Raw genomic sequence first — 17,393 nt, forward strand, 5'->3', positions numbered from 1 at the left:
TACTTCACCAATTTTCCCAAAAGGAATATTTTTTTTTATTTTATCCAAAATATTTATAGATCAAAATCTTTTGTTTTCTCAAAGGCGATGTCTACGTCCATACCACTTGGAAAGCACTGGTTCTCGTCTGATCACCAAAGTCAAAACAAGTCGGGCGAAGTTAGTACTTGGGTGGGTGACCTCTTAGGAATACTTCGTGTCGTAGGCTCCTTTTGATTTATTAATAGAAAATTTTCAATGTACTTATCAATTTTCCCAAAAGAATATTTTTTTTATTTATCCAAAAATATTCATAGATCAAAAGCTTTGTTTTCTCAAAGGCGATGTCTACGTCCATACCACTTGGAAAGCACTGGTTCTCGTCTGATCACCAAGTTAAAACAAGTCGGGCGAAGTTAGTACTTGGTGGGTGACCTCTTAGGAATACTTCGTGTCGTAGGCTCCTTTTGATTTATTATAGAAAATTATTTCAATGTACTCACAATTTTCCCAAAAGGAATATTTTTTTTATTTTATCCAAAAATATTCATAGATCAAAAGCTTTTGTTTTCTCAAAGGCGACGTCTACGTCCATACCTCTTGGAAAGCACTGGTTCTCGTCTGATCACCACAGTTAAAACAAGTCGGGGCCGAAGTTAGTACTTGGATGGGTGACCTCTTGGGAATACTTCGTGTCGTAGGCTCCTTTTGATTTATTCATAGAAAATTATTTCAATGTACTCATCAATTTTCCCAAACGGAATATTTTTTTAAGTTTTATCCAAAAATATTCATAGATCAAAAGCTCTTCTTATCTCAAAGGCGATGTCTACGTCCATACCACTTGGAAAGCACTGGTTCTCGTCTGATCACCAAAGTTAAAACAAGTCGGGCGAAGTTAGTACTTGGGTGGGTGACCTCTTAGGAATACTTCGTGTCGTAGGCTCCTTTTGATTTATTAATAGAAAATTATTTCAATGTACTTCATCAATTTTCCCAAAAGGAATATTTTTTTTTAATTTTATCCAAAAATATTCATCGATAAAAACCTCTTGTTTTCTCAAAGGTGACGTCTACGTCCATACCACTTGGAAAGCACTGGTTCTCGTCTGATCACCAAAGTCAAAACAAGTCGGGCGAAGTTAGTACTTGGGTGGGTGACATCTTAGGAATACTTCGTGTTGTAGGCTCCTTTTGATTTATTAATAGAAAATTTTTCAATGCACTTGATCATTTTACCCAAAAGGAATATTTTTTTTATTTTATCCAAAAATATTAATAGATCAGAAGCTTTTGTTTTCTCAAAGGCGACGTCTACGTCCATACCACTTGGAAAGCACTGGTTCTCGTCTGATCACCACAGTTAAAACAAGTCGGGTGAAGTTAGTACTTGGATGGGTGACCTCTTAGGAATACTTCGTGTCGTGGGCTCATTTTGATTTATTCATAGAAAATTACTTCAATGTACTTCACCAAATTTCCCAAAAGGAATATTTTTTTTTATTTATCCAAAAATATTCATAGATCAAAAGCTTTTGTTTCTCAAGGCGACGTCTACGTCCATACCTCTTGGAAAGCACTGGTTCTCGTCTGATCACCACAGTTAAAACAAGTCGGGCGAATTTAGTACTTGGATGGGTGACCTCTTGGGAATACTTCGCATCGTAGCCTCCTTTTGATTTATTCATAGAAAATTATTTCAATGTACTCATCAATTTTCCCAAAAGGAATATTTTTTTAAGTTTTATCCAAAAATATTCGTAGATGAAAAGCTCTTCTTATCTCAAAGGCGATGTCTACGTCCATACCACTTGGAAAGCACTGGTTCTCGTCTGATCACCAAAGTTAAAACAAGTCGGGCGAAGTTAGTACTTGGGTGGGTGACCTCTTAGGAATACTTCGTGTCGTAGGCTCCTTTTGATTTATTAATAGAAAATTATTTCAATGTACTTCATCAATTTTCTCAAAAGGAATATTTTTTTTTAATTTTATCCAAAAATATTCATCGATCAAAAGCTCTTGTTTTCTCAAAGGCGACGTCTTCGTCCATACCACTTGGAAAGCACTGGTTCTCGTCTGATCACCACAGTTAAAACAAGTCGGGCGAAGTTAGTACTTGGATGGGTGACCTCTTAGGAATACTTCGTGTCGTAGGCTCCTTTTGATTTATTAATAGAAAATTATTTCAATGTACTTCATCAATTTTCCCAAAAGGAATATTTTTTTTAATTTTATCCAAAATTATTCATAGATCAAAAGCTCTTGTTTTCTCCTAGGCGATGTCTACGTCCATACCACTTGGAAAGCACTGGCTCTCGTCTGATCACCAAAGTTAAAACAAGTCGGGCGAAGTTAGTACCTGGGTGGGTGACCTCTTAGGAATACCTTTTGTCGTAGGCTCCTTTTGATTTATCAATAGAAAATTATTTCAATGTACTTCATCAATTTTCCCAAAAGGAATATTTTTTTTAACTTTATTCAAAAATATTCATAGATCAAAAGCTCTTGTTTTCTGAAAGGCGATGTCTACGTCCATACCACTTGGAAAGCACTGGTTCTCGTCTGATCACCAAAGTTAAAACAAGTCGGGCGAAGTTAGTACTTGGGTGGGTGACCTCTTGGGAATACTTCGTGTCGTAGGCTCCTTTTGATTTATTCGTAGAAAATTATTTCAATGTACTGATCAATTTTCCCAAAAGGAATATTTTTTTTAACTTTATTCAAAAATATTCATAGATCAAAAGCTCTAGTTTTCGGAAAGGCGATGTCTACGTCCATACCACTTGGAAAGCACTGGTTCTCATCTGATCACCAAAGTTAAAACAAGTCGGGCGAAGTTAGTACTTGGGTGGGTGACATCTTAGGAATACTTCGTGTTGTAGGCTCCTTTTTATTTATTAATAGAAAATTTTTTCAATGCGCTTCATCAATTTTCCCAAAAGGAATATTTTTTTTAATTTTATCCAAAAATATTCATATATCAAAAGCTCTTGTTTTCTCCTAGGCGATGTCTACGTCCATACCACTTGGAAAGCACTGGCTCTCGTCTGATCACCAAAGTTAAAACAAGTCGGGCGAAGTTAGTACCTGGGTGGGTGACCTCTTAGGAATACTTCGTGTCGTAGGCTCCTTTTGATTTATTAATAGAAAATTATTTCAATATACTGTTCAATTTTCCCAAAAGGAATATTTTTTTTAATTTTTTCCAAAAATATTCACAGATCAAAACCTCTTGTTTTCTCAAAGGCGATGTCTACGTCCATACCACTTGGAAAGCACTGGTTCTCGTCTGATCACCAAAGTTAAAACAATTCGGGCGAAGTTAGTACTTGGGTGGGTGACCTCTTAGGAATACCTTGTGTCGTAGGCTCCTTTTGATTTATCAATAGAAAATTATTTCAATGTACTTCATCATTTTTCCCAAAAGGAATACTTTTTTTAACTTTATTCAAAAATATTCATAGATGAAAAGCTCTTGTTTTCTGAAAGGCGATGTCTACGTCCATACCACTTGGAAAGCACTGGTTCTCGTCTGATCACCAAAGTTAAAACAAGTCGGGCGAAGTTAGTACTTGGGTGGGTGACGTCTTAGGAATACTTCGTGTTGTAGCCTCCTTTTGATTTTTTAGTAACATATTATTTCAATGTACTTTATCAATTTTCCCAAAAGGAATATTTTTTTTTAATTTTATCCAAATTTATTCATAGATCAAAAGCTCTTGTTTTCTCAAAGCGATGTCTACGTCCATACCACTTGGAAAGCACTGGTTCTCGTCTGATCAGCACAGTTAAAACAAGTCGGGCGAAGTTAGTACTTGGATGGGTGACCTCTTGGGAATACTTCGTGTTGTCGGCTCCTTTTGATTTATTAATAGAAAATTATTTCAATGTACTTCATCAATTTTCCCAAAAGGAATATTTTTTAAGATTTATCCAAAAATATTCATAGATAAAAAGCTTTTGTTTTCTCAAAGGCGACGTCTACCTCCATACCACTTGGAAAGCACTGTTTCTCGTCTGATCACCACAGTTAAAACAAGTCGGGCGAAGTTAGTACTTGGATGTGTGACTTCTTGGGAGTACTTCGTGTCGTAGGCTCCTTTTGATTTATTCATAAAAGATTATTTCAATGTACTCATCAATTTACCCAAAAGGAAGATTTTTTTAAGTTTTATCAAAAAATATTCATAGATGAAAAGTTTTTGTTTTCTCAAAGGCGACGTCTACGTCCATACCACTTGGAAAGCACTGGTTCTCGTCTGATCACCACAGTTAAAACAAGTCGGGCGAAGTTAGTACTTGGATGGGTGACCTTTCGGGAATACTTTGTGTCGTAGGCTCCTTTTGATTTATTCATAGAAAATTATTTCAATTTACTCATCAATTTTCCCAAAAGGAATATTTTTTTAAAGTTTTATCCAAAAATATTCATGGATCAAAAGCTCTTCTTTTCTCAAAGGCGATGTCTACGTCCATGCCACTTGGAAAGCACTGCTTCTCGTCTGATCACCAAAGTTAAAACAAGTCGGGCGAAGTTAGTACTTGGGTGGGTGACATCTTAGGAATACTTCGTGTTGTAGGCTCCTTTTGATTTATTAATAGAAAATTTTTTCAATTCACTTCATCAATTTTCCCAAAAGGAATATTTTTTTTATTTTATCCAAAAATATTCATAGATCTAGAGCTTTTGTAAAAAAAAAAAAAACTGGTTCTCGTCTGATCACCACAGTTAAAACAAGTCGGGCGAAGTTAGTACTTGGATGGGTGAGCTCTTGGGAATACTTCGTGTCGTAGGCTCATTTTGATTTATTCATAGAAAATTATTTCAATGTACTTCACCAATTTTCCCAAAAGGAATATTTTTTTTTATCCAAAAATATTCATAGATCAAAAGCTTTTGTTTTCTCAAAGGCGACGTCTACGTCCATACCTCTTGGAAAGCACTGGTTCTCGTCTGATCACCACAGTTAAAACAAGTCGGGCGAAGTTAGTACTAGGGTGGGGGACCTCTTAGGAATACTTCGTGTCGTAGGCTTTTTTTGGTTAATTTATAGAAAATTATTACAATGTAATCATCAATTTTCCCAAAAGAAATATTTTTTTTAATAATTCCAAAAGTATTCATGGATCAAAAGCTGTTGTTTTCTCGAAGGCGATGTCTACGTCCATACCACTTGGAAAGCACTGGTTCTCGTCTGATCACTAAAGTTAAAACAAGTCGGGCGAAGTTAGTACTTGAGTGGGTGACCTCTTACGAATACTTCATGTCGTAGGCTCCTTTTGATTTATTAATAGAAAATTATTTCAATGTATTTCATCAATTTTCCCAAAAGGAACATTTTTTTTAATTTTATCCAAAAATATTCATCGATCAAAAGCTCTTGTTTTCTCAAAGGCGACGTCTACGTCCATACCACTTGGAAAGCACTGGTTCTCGTCTGATCACCACAGTTAAAACAAGTCGGGCGAAGTTAGTACTTGGATGGGTGAAATCTTAGGAATACTTCGAGTCGTAGGCTCCTTTTGATATATTAATAGAAAATTATTCCAATGTACTCATCAATTTTCCTAAAAGAAATATTTTTTTTAATTTTATCCAAAAATATTGATGGTTCAAAAGCTCTATTTCTCTCAAAGGCGATGTCTACGTCCATACCACTTGGAAAGCACTGGTTCTCGTCTGATCACCAAAGTTAAAACAATTCGGGAAAGTTAGTACTTGGGTGGGTGACCTTATAGGAATACTTCGTGTCGTAGGCTTTTTTTGTTTATTAATAGAAAATTATTTCAATGTACTTCATCAATTTTCCCAAAAGGAATATTTTTTTTAATTTTATCCAAAAATATTCATAGATCAAAAGCTCTTGTTTTCTAAAAGGCGATGTCTACGTTCATACCACTTGGAAAGCACTGGTTCTCGTCTGATCACCAAAGTTAAAACATTTCGGGCGAAGTTAGTACTTGGGTGGGTGACCTCTAAGGAATACTTCGTGTCGTAGGCTCCTTTTGATTCATTGATAGAAAATTATTTCAATGTACTTCATCAATTTTCCCAAAACGAATATTTTTTTTAATTTTATCCAAAAATATTCATAGATCAAAAGCTCTTGTTTTCTCAATGGCGATTTCTACGTCCATACCACTTAACTTTAACTTTAACTTTAATAATTATGCCTCTTTGAGCATCTCTATATGGTTACAAAGTTCAAAAACAATTCACTATAAAAATTACTTACAAAAACTTCTTTAAAAAACATATCTATAAGTCTATATATATACAAATACACAAGCTCATATTTAAAATCCTAAATTCTATTAAAAATTTCATCTGATAAGTTCCAATACCCATTAGTACCGTCACTGCCTAGATTAGTCAATTTATGATATTCTAATTTTGCCTTAAAAATCATTCACCGAAGTTGCTTCTTTTACCTCACATGGCAACATACTCCAGTACTTAACTACTCTCTGCTTAAATAAGTCCACACTATTACCAAGCTTATAACTTGATGTAGGTACAAGATTTCTTCCTGATCTCGAGAAACGGAAAAAACCATCTGCATAATTCACTATTCCTTTTATAATTTTAAAAGTTTCGATCAAATCACCACGAGCACGGCGTTCTAATAATGTAGTAAGTCTAAGCCTTAATAACCTTTCTTTGTACGACAAGTGTTGTAAGCCCTCAATTCGTTTCGTGAATCTCCTTTGACAGTTTCCAAGACTCATTATTAAGGACCAGTTCCCATTCCTTAACGATGGTGACCATAACTGTACACAATGTTCCAAAGGCGGTCTGATCAATGATTTATATATTGGTAAGAGCACACTCTTAGATCGAGACACGGTGTTACGAAACACCCATGCAGCCATTCGATTTGCTTTTCCAACTGCCTTTTCTATTTGGTCTTTCCAATCACACTTATAAGACATTTCAACTCCCAAATCGGATTCTTGAAGCACTGATTTAAGAATATTACCATTTAGTAAGTAGTTACTATTTCTATTATCCATTCCCACGTGCATTACAAAGCATTTTTTGACGTTGAAAGACATGCACCACTTGTGCTCCCAATCCGTCAAATTATTGAGGTCCTCCTGGATTTTATCTGGACTCTCAGCATTGCCTATAAGCTGAACGTCACCTGCAAATAACTTTGTTGTAGATGAAACAGCATTAGGTAAATCGTTTACGTAAAGCAAATACAATGGAGGCCCCAGTACAGAACCTTGGGGCACTCCTGATGTAACTTTTTTCCAAGATGAAATAGCACTCCCAACTCGAACAGCCATCCATATGTCCGACAAAAAATCTTCCACAATCTTCAACAGATTTCCCACTATACCAAATTTTTGTATTTTAATTAACAATTTCTCATGCGGCACAGAATCGAACGCCTTTCGAAAATCTAAATAAATTATATCCACTTGGAAAGCACTGGTTCTCGTCTGATCACCAAAGTTAAAACAAGTCGGGCGAAGTTAGTACTTGGGTGGGTAACCTCTTCGGAATACTTCGTGTCGTAGGCTCCTTTTGATTTATTAATAGAAAATTATTTCAATGTACTCATCAATTTTCGCAAAAGGAATATTTTTTTAATTTTATCAAAAAATATTCATAGATCAAAAGCTCTTGTTTTCTCAAAGGCGACGTCTAGGTCCATACCACTTGGAAAGCACTGGTTCTCGTCTGATCACCAAAGTTAAAACAAGTCGGGCGAAGTTAGTACTTGGGTGGGTGACCTCTTAGGAATACTTCGTGTCGTAGGCTCCTTTTGATTTATTAATAGAAAATTATTTCAATGTCATTCATCATTTTTCCCAAAACGAATATTTTTTTTAATTTTATCCAAAAATATTCATAGATCAAAAGCTCTTGTTTTCTCAATGTCTACGTCCATACCACTTGGAAAGCACTGGTTCTCGTCTGATCACCAAAGTTAAAACAAGTCGGGCGAAGTTAGTACTTGGGTGGGTGATCTCTTAGGAATACTTCGTGTCGTAGGCTCCTTTTGATTTATTAATAGAAAATTATTTCAATGTCATTCATCATTTTTCAGCGGTTTCATCATTTTTCAGCGGTTTCAACATACAACGAATAAAAACGAAGATACACGCACTCAGACTAAATACCTTACGACGACTCCTGGACCAAGAACCAGCACACTGGAAACAACTAACAGAATATTTTCTAAGAACGGGCAACATGAAACTGGGAAAAATGACTCTCACCCAAAAGTACACCTCACAGCAGATAAACCGGGGAACCCCAAAGTTCCACAAGGAACTACTAACGTCATGGCTCAAGTACAACCAACACACTGAACGTACACACGAACCAACAAACGTAACCGACATACTCAACGAACCATTATTTCGAAACCCGGCGATACGAGACAACGACAGCCAGGTGCTGTACAACGCCAAATGGCAACAGCGGGTGTTACACAACTAAAAGACATATGCTACATAGCAATCCCAGGATTTAAGCCACCCAGAGCTGTCAATGAACTGCTACAAGACGAAGATGAAGAACCGACCGAGTCGCTTGACGACACGAGGCAGGAACTTAACCGAGTAATGGACGCTATACCTATCAAATGGACTAGGGAAATACAACGGGAACATACCAAACGACCTAAACCTACAGTGCAGCCTAGCTTTAGAGTAAACATAACAGCACAAGAGACAGTAGACATAACACAACTCAAGACAAAACATTTCCACAAACAATTGACAAGAGATGAACAAGCAACAATCGCATCGCTTGATCATTGGAAACAAACCCTACAACCGATACCAACAATCGACTCCAGCTACTGGACAAACACAACATACAGCAAACTCATCACAAACAAACAAGGCGACGTCAACTGGAAAGTAGCGCACATAGTACTACCAAACGCAAAGTCACTACACAGAATGGGAGTTTATCACACGGACACTTGCCATCACTGCAACGAAACAGAAACAGTTGAACACCTACTGTTACACTGCAACCACGCTAAACACTTTTGGACGACAATCCAGCAACTTGCTGATAACGTCACCGAGCGAAAACTGCCACTGACCGACACTACCAAACTACTAGGGCTTCACACCCAGCAAAACAATCAACTGTCAGCAAATACAACGGAACTCATAAACTGGATTCTAACAATCGCACGCTGTGCCTTGCATAAATTGGCTGTAGACTACCGTGTGAGGGGTGAAACTACTCCCCCCCTTTCACTTTTTGTTGCATCGGCCAAGAGCCACATAACCTACCAACACAAACTGGCACAAACACGACAAAACGTAGACACCTTCGACGCACAATGGTGCATAAACGAGGCGATAGCCAAAATTGTAAATAAAAAATTAATATTAAACTTATGAAATCACAACTGAAAAAATTAGAAAACATTAACCAGGATATAACGTAGTAAAAATACAAACAAATAGAAACAACTGTAAATATGTAGTATAATAAATAAACAGAAAAAAGAGAAAAAAAGAGAAGAAAAAAAAAGCACTGGTTCTCGTCTGATCACCAAGGTTAAAACAAGTCGGGCGAAGTTAGTACTTGGATGGGTGACCTCTTGGGAATACTTCGTGTCGTAGGCTCCTTTTGATTTATTCATAGAAAATTATTTCAATGTACTTCATCACTATTTCCCAAAAGGAATATTTTTTTTAATTTTATCCAAAAATATTCATAGATCAAAAGCTCTTGTTTTCTCAAAGGCGATGTCTACGTGCATACAACTTGGAAAGCACTGGTTCTCGTCTGATCACCAAAGTTAAAACAAGTCGGGCGAAGTGAGGGACTCAGGTTGTGAAGTAGAGGGAATGACTTCTGCTTCAAAAACATTGACACTATGTTGAGAATTCCCCTGTTGTGGAATTCTCATCTTCACAACCTTCCCAACCGACTAACTCCGCACACCAGCGACTAAAGCAGCAAAAGGGAGAGCAAAGTAGATTGAAGTCCGAACAACCTGTTGTGCTAATTGGGGATTCAATTATAAAACATATTAATCCCAAAAAAATTGTCTCGGAAGCCAGAACGTAAATTTACCTATCCTGGGAAAACATGCGAGGAAATAAATAAATTTGTTGGTGCTATAAAAGCAGTCGTGTCTGATCCATCACATGTAATCATTCATTGTGGCACTAACAACTTAGGCAATGACTCGGTTGATACCTTCGCAACGAAAATTAAGAATCTTGCCCAAAATGTATAAAATAAATTTCCCAATGCTCAAATTGGAATCTCAGGACTGCTGATCAGAGAAGATCTCAATACTAACTGCAGTAAATGAAAAAATGAGAAAGTTCTGTCAAGATCATAACTTTTGTTATATCGATCATTCTTCAATAGACCAATCCTGCTTAAATGGCAGTAAGCTTTACTTGAATGGGAAAGGATCCTCTGTTTTGGCAACACAATTTAATCAAGTTTTTGAGACCATCACCTAGGCCTTACAATACCCAGATCGGCCATAATACGAATGATCGGGGATTTCAGAATGCTCTTTTCAAGAAATTTGGGGAAATATTGATGAAGATGGGGTCTCAAACGACGAGATCCACATTCTTGGATATAATATAGTAAAAAAAGACCGAAATAGATACGGCGGCGGAGTGTTTATGTATATTAAAGAAAATCTGTCTTATACAATTCGGGAGGACCTTGTGCCAGTCCGTTTAGAATTAATCTGTATTGATTAATTAAAAGTATATTCGACGATTACGCTAGTTTTCTATGTGATTATGAAAATAAACAATTGATTATACTGGGTGACATGAATTGTGACTACTCGAAGAGTCCAATTGGACCTCACACTGAGAAGTTACAGTTCCTGTCATCGATATACAGTATGAGTTACAACAATTGATCTTAGAGCCGACACGTGTGACCAGCAAATCATCTACTCTAATAGACCTAGCTTTTAGTAATGAGCTAAGTAATATAGCCAAATCAGGTGTGATTCACTGTGGCATGTCTGATCATAGTATAATTTTCATAGTACGCAGGATTATTCCACACAAGCGGTTTCCGAAGTTGAACTCCAATGGTTTCAATTGTGTTTAAAAAACCGATACCAGAAATGCCAAATTAATGGTTGTCTCTCAAAAAAAGTAAAGTAATCAATACTTGTGCCCCTGATGTTTTTAATCTACATAAATGATTTCCCAAACTGCTTGAAATCGACAGTGCGCTGTCTATATATGCAGATGATTCGCAAATATTCACTTTATCATACGACTCTGTGGAAAATTTGAATACGTACTTGAGAAGCATAACAGACTGGTTAAATGTAAACAAACTCCAATCTCACTCCTCTAAAACCAAGCTTATGGATATAGGTTCTAGATATAATCCAAACTCTATATATATATATATATATATATATATATATATATATATATATATATATATATATATATATATATATATATATATATATACACCCGTTTGCAAAAACGTTGGCCGCAGATAGATATATAGATAGATACAAGAAATCTAATTAGAATTGCATATGTTGTGTAATATGATTGAAATCCCATGCAAATGTATTCATATGCAATGCTAATTAGACTTCGAGTATCTATCTATCTATCTATCTGCGGCCAACGTTTTTGCAAATGGGTGTATATATATAAATATATATATATATATATATTTATATATATATATATATATATATATATATATATATATATATATATGAATTATGTAAAAAAATATATTCTGGTATAGGTAAAGGTATATATATATATATATATATATATATATATATATATATATATATATATATATATATATATATATATATATATATATATAATATATATATATATATGAATTATGTAAAAAAATATGTTCTGGTATAGGTATCTTGAGAAGAATAAAATCTTTCGTCTCATTAGATTCTCTTCTTAAACTTTATAAATCTTTAATTCAGCCGTATTTTGATTACTGCTCCCCTTTGTCGGACACTTGTGATAAGGTCTTAAAGGATAAATTGCAAATGCTCCAGAACCGTGCGGTTAAAGTGATTACTGGTGCAAATTACGATGTCAGTCCCAGCATGATATTGCAATTTAAAAATTAAATTTAGACACTCGTAATGTCAGACGCGCTAAATTGAAGAGTGTTCTGTTGTATAAGGTCCTCAATGAACTTTCAGCTTCGGGCCTGACTAATAATTTATAAAATTCTGAGATTTGGAGGGCTAATATAATCTGCGAAATTATGACACTGATTTAAAATTACCAAAACCAAACATAGAATTCGCTCGATCGATTGCAATTGGACCAGTCAGAGAGAGATTGAAGAAAATATTCGTAACACATGGAATCCCAAAAGTAGTGCAGACGGGCAATGGCCCACCATTCAACCCCTATGAATGTATTAAGCTGCTTGCTACAGAGAACGGATTCACCCATAAACCCGTAACGCCTTACCATCCAAAAGCACAGGGACAGGTGGAAAACTTTACTAAATTAATTCACAAGATCGCTGCGATTGCAAAACAAGACCATATCAACCCTCATGAAGCAACGTATGACATGCTACAAACATATCGAAGTACACTACATCCGGCGACAAAACGCACACAATACGAGTTGTTAATGAACCGACAAGTCAGAACAAATCTGGATTACTTTCCCACGGAAACTGTCATCATCCAAAGATGACGTTGTGAGACGGACCAGTGATACAAAGAAAAAGCAAAGATCGATCGAAGGAATACAGAGTAAAGACCGGAGACACAGTAATCGTTAAACGAGAAACAAAGAAGAAAGGAGAAACTCCGAAATGAACCATATGTATATGTGATAACAAAAATCAAAGGATTGATGGTAACAGCGAAAAAAATGAATGATCAGAAGACGAAACGCAGAGACATATCTTGTTTCAAACTGCTAAAGACGGACAACCACCCGGAAGAGCATCAACGAAGCCCTGAAACCCTAGTACCACCACCAGCCGAAGGAGACACACCTATTCGCCAACAAGAACCATTGAGTGCAGAAACAGAAAATGAAAGACAACCGCGAATCGAGAGATAAGAAGAAGCACAAGGACTGCGAAGATCAACACGACAGAAAAAGTCGACATTTGAAACACATTTAAAAGAGTGTACGACATAAGATAAGTAATTAAATGAATAGAAAGAAAATATTCTGGAAATACTCGGTTGATATTAGGATTATACTGTATAGAGAGGACTAAAAAAACATTATTAAGTCGGACGCGATGAAAGTAAACTTACTAACTGATAGGGAGGAGATGTAACCTATTACTAATAATAGATATAACATTAATCATATTACTAATTAATATACATAAACATGCCGTCAAGTAGAGTTCTTATTGTGTGGATTTAAATATAACCACAATACATCACTCTTGAAAGCAAAATTGCTATCGAGTGCCTGCGTTGGTTTTGAATAGATAAATGTAAATAATATAATTCCAAAAGTATTACAATAGACACAACGCTATGGTACCTACATAATTTTCTAGCGGATGGGGACGAGTTGAGTGTATGGATACGAACTCTAGAACAAAGACAGACTACAGTACGGCTCAGAAGTAACCTAATGCGACGAACGCGTTCAGAACGCGTTGCAGTGTTTTCACTTAGACGCTTCGTGTGCCTTCGGAAATTCAGAATAAATTATCGAACAGCCAGTCAATATCCTTATGCTACGGTTCGTTAATTCCGCTTTTAGCTTGCGGGACAAGCGCTATTTTATTTCGCGTAAAAATAAGCGCATGTGTGACTTGTGTATCTCATTCGAAAATTATAGTAATATGTATGTAGCATCTTGAGAAATTCGGACTTGGTGGCCTAAGGATATGCTATGCTTAACCAAAACCAGTATTTGGCTGGGAAAACGCTGTTAAAATTGGATGACTCTTATCACCGTCTTTGATCAAAGAAACTTTCGTAGTAATAGTAATAGTAGTTCGGTACTATTAGGACTGTAGAGGGTGTGTCAAAGTTTCAAGTTTTTCTCTACGTAAAACTTACCGCTGCGCAACTTGGCCGGTAATTAAACACAGTTACGATGACTGGAATCTCTTCTCCTCGGATGACGGAGTATGGTAGCGTCATTGAAACAAAGAACGGTTGAAAAGCTCTGAGTGTCGACGTTTCTGAAACTCCGATACCTGTCTTCGACGAAATAGCGAAACCATTTGCCACCCAACTTGTGATTGTACCTGGCACAGTTACTTCAATTGTCTTGTTGCCTGATTCACTAAAGAGGATGAATTGAAATTGTAAAATTGTGAAAAGATCGCTCCATATTAAAACAATGCTGAAAGGATCAGCTCCACATTAGAAAAATTATGAAGGATCAGCATTTTGCGGGCTAAAATGATAAATTTGCTGGGCTGAGATATATTTTAGCCCGCTGATCTAAGCCACTGAGAAGAATGACCGAAGTGTTTAACTATTGCATAATTTTTTATACAAAAATTGCCCTTTAAAGTTGATATAATAGTAATACAGTTGATGTTCGTGGGCATAAATGTGTTTTTAGCCCGCCTCAGAACATGTTTTAACCCTCGCTAAAACGGTTGGGCGAAAATGATTTTAGAGTCGGGCCAAAAACACATTTATGCGCGCGAACATCAACTCTATTCTTATATTAGAACAATTAAGTAGGAAAGGACCAGCTCCACATTAGAACAATTATGAAAGCACCAGCTCTACATTGGACAATTAGCATACGAAATACGATTGATTAGAACTATAATCTTCGTGCAAATCTTACTCGAGTTTTTCATCCGACCATAACCATGTCTCTGGGAAATCTTTGCGAATTTTGACCGCCTTTTGCTTCGCTGGTATTCTTTCATTTTTTATCTCAGCTTGTTCAGGAATTTCGTAGTCACTTCGCTCAAGGTGGTGAAGGAGGGTAGTCTTTAATGTTCAAGCAAAAAAACATAGTAAGTGCTTCGATATTTCTTATTAGTATCTCTACGAATTCCACCATGGTACAAGAGTATCCCAAAATTAATCTTTGAAGGTCTGGACCGGTTACGCGATAGCTGGATAACGCTATCCACCGAAAATAAGACTTATTTTAATCAATCTAAAATTGCCCATTGTTTGATATAACCTGGATTAAAAATCCGTCAGGCAGAACTGAATATATGAATAAACACCCCTAATTATCGTTCTAGTTTCGGCCCTGTCAACAACATTGAATGGGGTAAAGGAGGGAGCTTGAACAACTGATAGTTGCTTTATAGCTAAAGTTTACAGTCATTTCCGCTCTCAATTACAAGTGTCCCAACTATGTTTGATAAACTAATACCTGCCCAAAATACATGCTCGGGATCTAAGAGTAGAACAGAAGCGTCGATTCGTTGTGCGTCGCAAAGGTTTGTTGCGAATTTTTAAATGGGAAATAAATCGCCCATCAACAAGAGATTATTTTTTTTATTATTATCATGAATTGAATCTCAAACAATTGGTTATTCAGATCAATTTACAAGAATTTTTTTTCTAATGTTATATCTAAGAATATTATCTAAACTATATTAGGAATATTTACAATTAATGTTGTGTGTACATTGTTAAGATTTTAAAAAATGTTCAAGAAAATAGTCAAATAGTTTACTTTTAAAAATTTTTAAGATTGTCAATTTCAATTATGCTATTTGGCAAGGATTTCCATAATGATACTGCTCGATATTCAAATGATCGTTGTCCTGTAGCAGATCTTTAGCACGTTCCTAGTATTTCTTTCATGTACTGATGATCTTTTTTGAAATAGTCCAGGAAGATAATCAGGAAGATGTCCATTTAAACACTTGAAAGTCAAAATGCCAATAAAGTATTGCAACATGCTAGCAACAGGTAACCAGTTTATATGTTCGAGTACTTGTGAGATAGGATCATATTTTCTTCTCCCTGTTCATCATTCTCGCCGCAAAATTTTGAGCTCTTTGCAGCTTCTCAATATTTTTCTTTGTAGTACCAGACCATACAGTTGAGCAGTAATACAGTTTTGAAAATATTTAGGATGAGATGATACTTTCCAAAGTCTTGAAACAGCATTTAATAATATATGTTCCTCAAAACTCAGTGTTGAGTTTAATTGTATACCAAGATCTCTTGCTGAAACAATTGGAGTGATCCTTTCCCAAGCAGAATTACATGAAAGCTTTCCGGTAGTCTTTGTAACATTTTGCGAGTTCCTAATACAAGGATTTATTAGTAAACTATTATGACTGCACCAGGCTGCTATATTTACCAAGTCTTCATTAATTTTTAACATTGCTTCCCCAGTGTTTTCAAAGAGAAACGAGGGATATAATTTTGAGTGATTCACATACGAATTCAATTCAGCAAAAACCGGAACTTCAGGCAGCTCGTTTATATAAATGTTGAACAGACTTGCTCCCAATACTGAACCCTGTGGTAATCCAGGAGTAATATAGCCTTGTTGTGACACCACTGAACCTATCCTTACTCTCTGTTCCCTTCCAGTCAAGTAGCTTTTAAACCATTCCAAAGTATCAAAACTAAGACCGAGAGTTTGTAGCTTGGTTAAAAGTTTTCAGTGGTCTATACTATCAAATGCTTTTGAAAGATCTAATAACGCCATAATTGTGAGTTGTTTCGAGTCTATTGCTCTAATCACTTTATCACTTTAATGCTTTAATGACTGGTTCATTGCTTCAATCACTTTATAATCACCATTTTCACAGGGGCATGTATATATTTCTAGCACGTGAAGAAACTTGTTATTAAATTGATTTATAACATCGTTCACGATATCTTTAAGGAAGATTTCTTGCCATGCCTGGTGGTACTTGATTTAAGTCTTCCAAGAAACAATCAGTCATATAGTTCTTATAAGATCTCATGCACGCATATATATGACTAGCTGGAGGTTTCGTTATTTTAAGTTTCAAGCATGCGTAAATTAGATAACGATCACTGATGTGAGATAAAACCACTCCCCAGTCTTCCACTAAGTTCATGTTAGATGTCATAGTAATATCAATAAGAGATGATGTTACACGAGTAGGCTCCTCCAGATGAGTTAGATTTACACTCGTGCAAAAGTCAAGTAATGCAAGTGTCTCCGGCGAGTCTGGTTTCAAGAAATCACAGCTTAAGTCACCTACAACAATTATTTCGTTTCCCTTTGTAAGAGCATGTGTGTAGCTTTCCACAAAACTATCCAGAAACCTGAAACTGGACAATATAGTCAGGTTTGAATGTCACACAAAGAATTATTGATCTCAGATTCTTAAGTTGTATTTGTATCCATAACTGATGGAATCCCGATTCAGATGTCCCAGTTATGTCTTTTAGACAGCTGACTTTTATTAAAGAATGAGTATAGATACAAACACCTGCTCCAGTCTTTCTCATACGGTCCAGTCTTGTCAA

General features: G+C 36.0%; 13 non-coding genes and 14 pseudogenes across 13 annotated transcripts; all 27 read left to right on the forward strand.

Moving 5' to 3' along the window:
- The first annotated feature begins 89 nt into the window (after positions 1–89).
- LOC114529684 lies at positions 90–208 on the forward strand. The gene has a single exon (XR_003687680.1). It is a non-coding gene; the product is annotated as a 5S ribosomal RNA (ribosomal RNA).
- Positions 209–325: 117 nt separating this feature from the next.
- On the forward strand, positions 326–442 carry LOC114529629 (annotated as a pseudogene).
- Positions 443–562: 120 nt separating this feature from the next.
- LOC114529608 lies at positions 563–683 on the forward strand. Its single transcript, XR_003687655.1, has one exon. It is a non-coding gene; the product is annotated as a 5S ribosomal RNA (ribosomal RNA).
- Positions 684–806: 123 nt separating this feature from the next.
- LOC114529678 lies at positions 807–925 on the forward strand. The gene has a single exon (XR_003687674.1). It is a non-coding gene; the product is annotated as a 5S ribosomal RNA (ribosomal RNA).
- A 125-nt stretch (positions 926–1,050) lies between these two features.
- Positions 1,051–1,169, forward strand: LOC114529621 (annotated as a pseudogene).
- Positions 1,170–1,291: 122 nt separating this feature from the next.
- On the forward strand, positions 1,292–1,410 carry LOC114529707. The gene has a single exon (XR_003687703.1). It is a non-coding gene; the product is annotated as a 5S ribosomal RNA (ribosomal RNA).
- Positions 1,411–1,531: 121 nt separating this feature from the next.
- LOC114529614 lies at positions 1,532–1,650 on the forward strand (annotated as a pseudogene).
- Positions 1,651–1,773: 123 nt separating this feature from the next.
- Positions 1,774–1,892, forward strand: LOC114529679. The gene has a single exon (XR_003687675.1). It is a non-coding gene; the product is annotated as a 5S ribosomal RNA (ribosomal RNA).
- Positions 1,893–2,017: 125 nt separating this feature from the next.
- Positions 2,018–2,136, forward strand: LOC114529696. The gene has a single exon (XR_003687692.1). It is a non-coding gene; the product is annotated as a 5S ribosomal RNA (ribosomal RNA).
- Positions 2,137–2,260: 124 nt separating this feature from the next.
- LOC114529647 lies at positions 2,261–2,379 on the forward strand (annotated as a pseudogene).
- A 124-nt stretch (positions 2,380–2,503) lies between these two features.
- Positions 2,504–2,622, forward strand: LOC114529605. Its single transcript, XR_003687652.1, has one exon. It is a non-coding gene; the product is annotated as a 5S ribosomal RNA (ribosomal RNA).
- A 123-nt stretch (positions 2,623–2,745) lies between these two features.
- On the forward strand, positions 2,746–2,864 carry LOC114529706. The gene has a single exon (XR_003687702.1). It is a non-coding gene; the product is annotated as a 5S ribosomal RNA (ribosomal RNA).
- A 124-nt stretch (positions 2,865–2,988) lies between these two features.
- Positions 2,989–3,107, forward strand: LOC114529703. The gene has a single exon (XR_003687699.1). It is a non-coding gene; the product is annotated as a 5S ribosomal RNA (ribosomal RNA).
- Positions 3,108–3,230: 123 nt separating this feature from the next.
- LOC114529620 lies at positions 3,231–3,349 on the forward strand (annotated as a pseudogene).
- Positions 3,350–3,473: 124 nt separating this feature from the next.
- On the forward strand, positions 3,474–3,592 carry LOC114529610 (annotated as a pseudogene).
- Positions 3,593–3,716: 124 nt separating this feature from the next.
- LOC114529624 lies at positions 3,717–3,835 on the forward strand (annotated as a pseudogene).
- Positions 3,836–3,958: 123 nt separating this feature from the next.
- LOC114529654 lies at positions 3,959–4,077 on the forward strand (annotated as a pseudogene).
- Positions 4,078–4,200: 123 nt separating this feature from the next.
- Positions 4,201–4,319, forward strand: LOC114529686. Its single transcript, XR_003687682.1, has one exon. It is a non-coding gene; the product is annotated as a 5S ribosomal RNA (ribosomal RNA).
- A 124-nt stretch (positions 4,320–4,443) lies between these two features.
- LOC114529651 lies at positions 4,444–4,562 on the forward strand (annotated as a pseudogene).
- Positions 4,563–4,895: 333 nt separating this feature from the next.
- Positions 4,896–5,014, forward strand: LOC114529690. The gene has a single exon (XR_003687686.1). It is a non-coding gene; the product is annotated as a 5S ribosomal RNA (ribosomal RNA).
- Positions 5,015–5,136: 122 nt separating this feature from the next.
- Positions 5,137–5,255, forward strand: LOC114529635 (annotated as a pseudogene).
- A 124-nt stretch (positions 5,256–5,379) lies between these two features.
- On the forward strand, positions 5,380–5,498 carry LOC114529648 (annotated as a pseudogene).
- Positions 5,499–5,621: 123 nt separating this feature from the next.
- On the forward strand, positions 5,622–5,739 carry LOC114529653 (annotated as a pseudogene).
- A 123-nt stretch (positions 5,740–5,862) lies between these two features.
- LOC114529626 lies at positions 5,863–5,981 on the forward strand (annotated as a pseudogene).
- Positions 5,982–7,392: 1,411 nt separating this feature from the next.
- On the forward strand, positions 7,393–7,509 carry LOC114529662 (annotated as a pseudogene).
- Positions 7,510–7,631: 122 nt separating this feature from the next.
- Positions 7,632–7,750, forward strand: LOC114529694. The gene has a single exon (XR_003687690.1). It is a non-coding gene; the product is annotated as a 5S ribosomal RNA (ribosomal RNA).
- A 118-nt stretch (positions 7,751–7,868) lies between these two features.
- On the forward strand, positions 7,869–7,987 carry LOC114529688. The gene has a single exon (XR_003687684.1). It is a non-coding gene; the product is annotated as a 5S ribosomal RNA (ribosomal RNA).
- Positions 7,988–17,393: the final 9,406 nt, after the last annotated feature.

This window comes from Dendronephthya gigantea, unplaced genomic scaffold, assembly GCF_004324835.1.
Source record: "Dendronephthya gigantea isolate DGI-Jeju-01 unplaced genomic scaffold, DenGig_1.0 000057F, whole genome shotgun sequence".
NCBI classification, from domain to species: Eukaryota; Metazoa; Cnidaria; class Anthozoa; order Malacalcyonacea; family Nephtheidae; genus Dendronephthya; species Dendronephthya gigantea.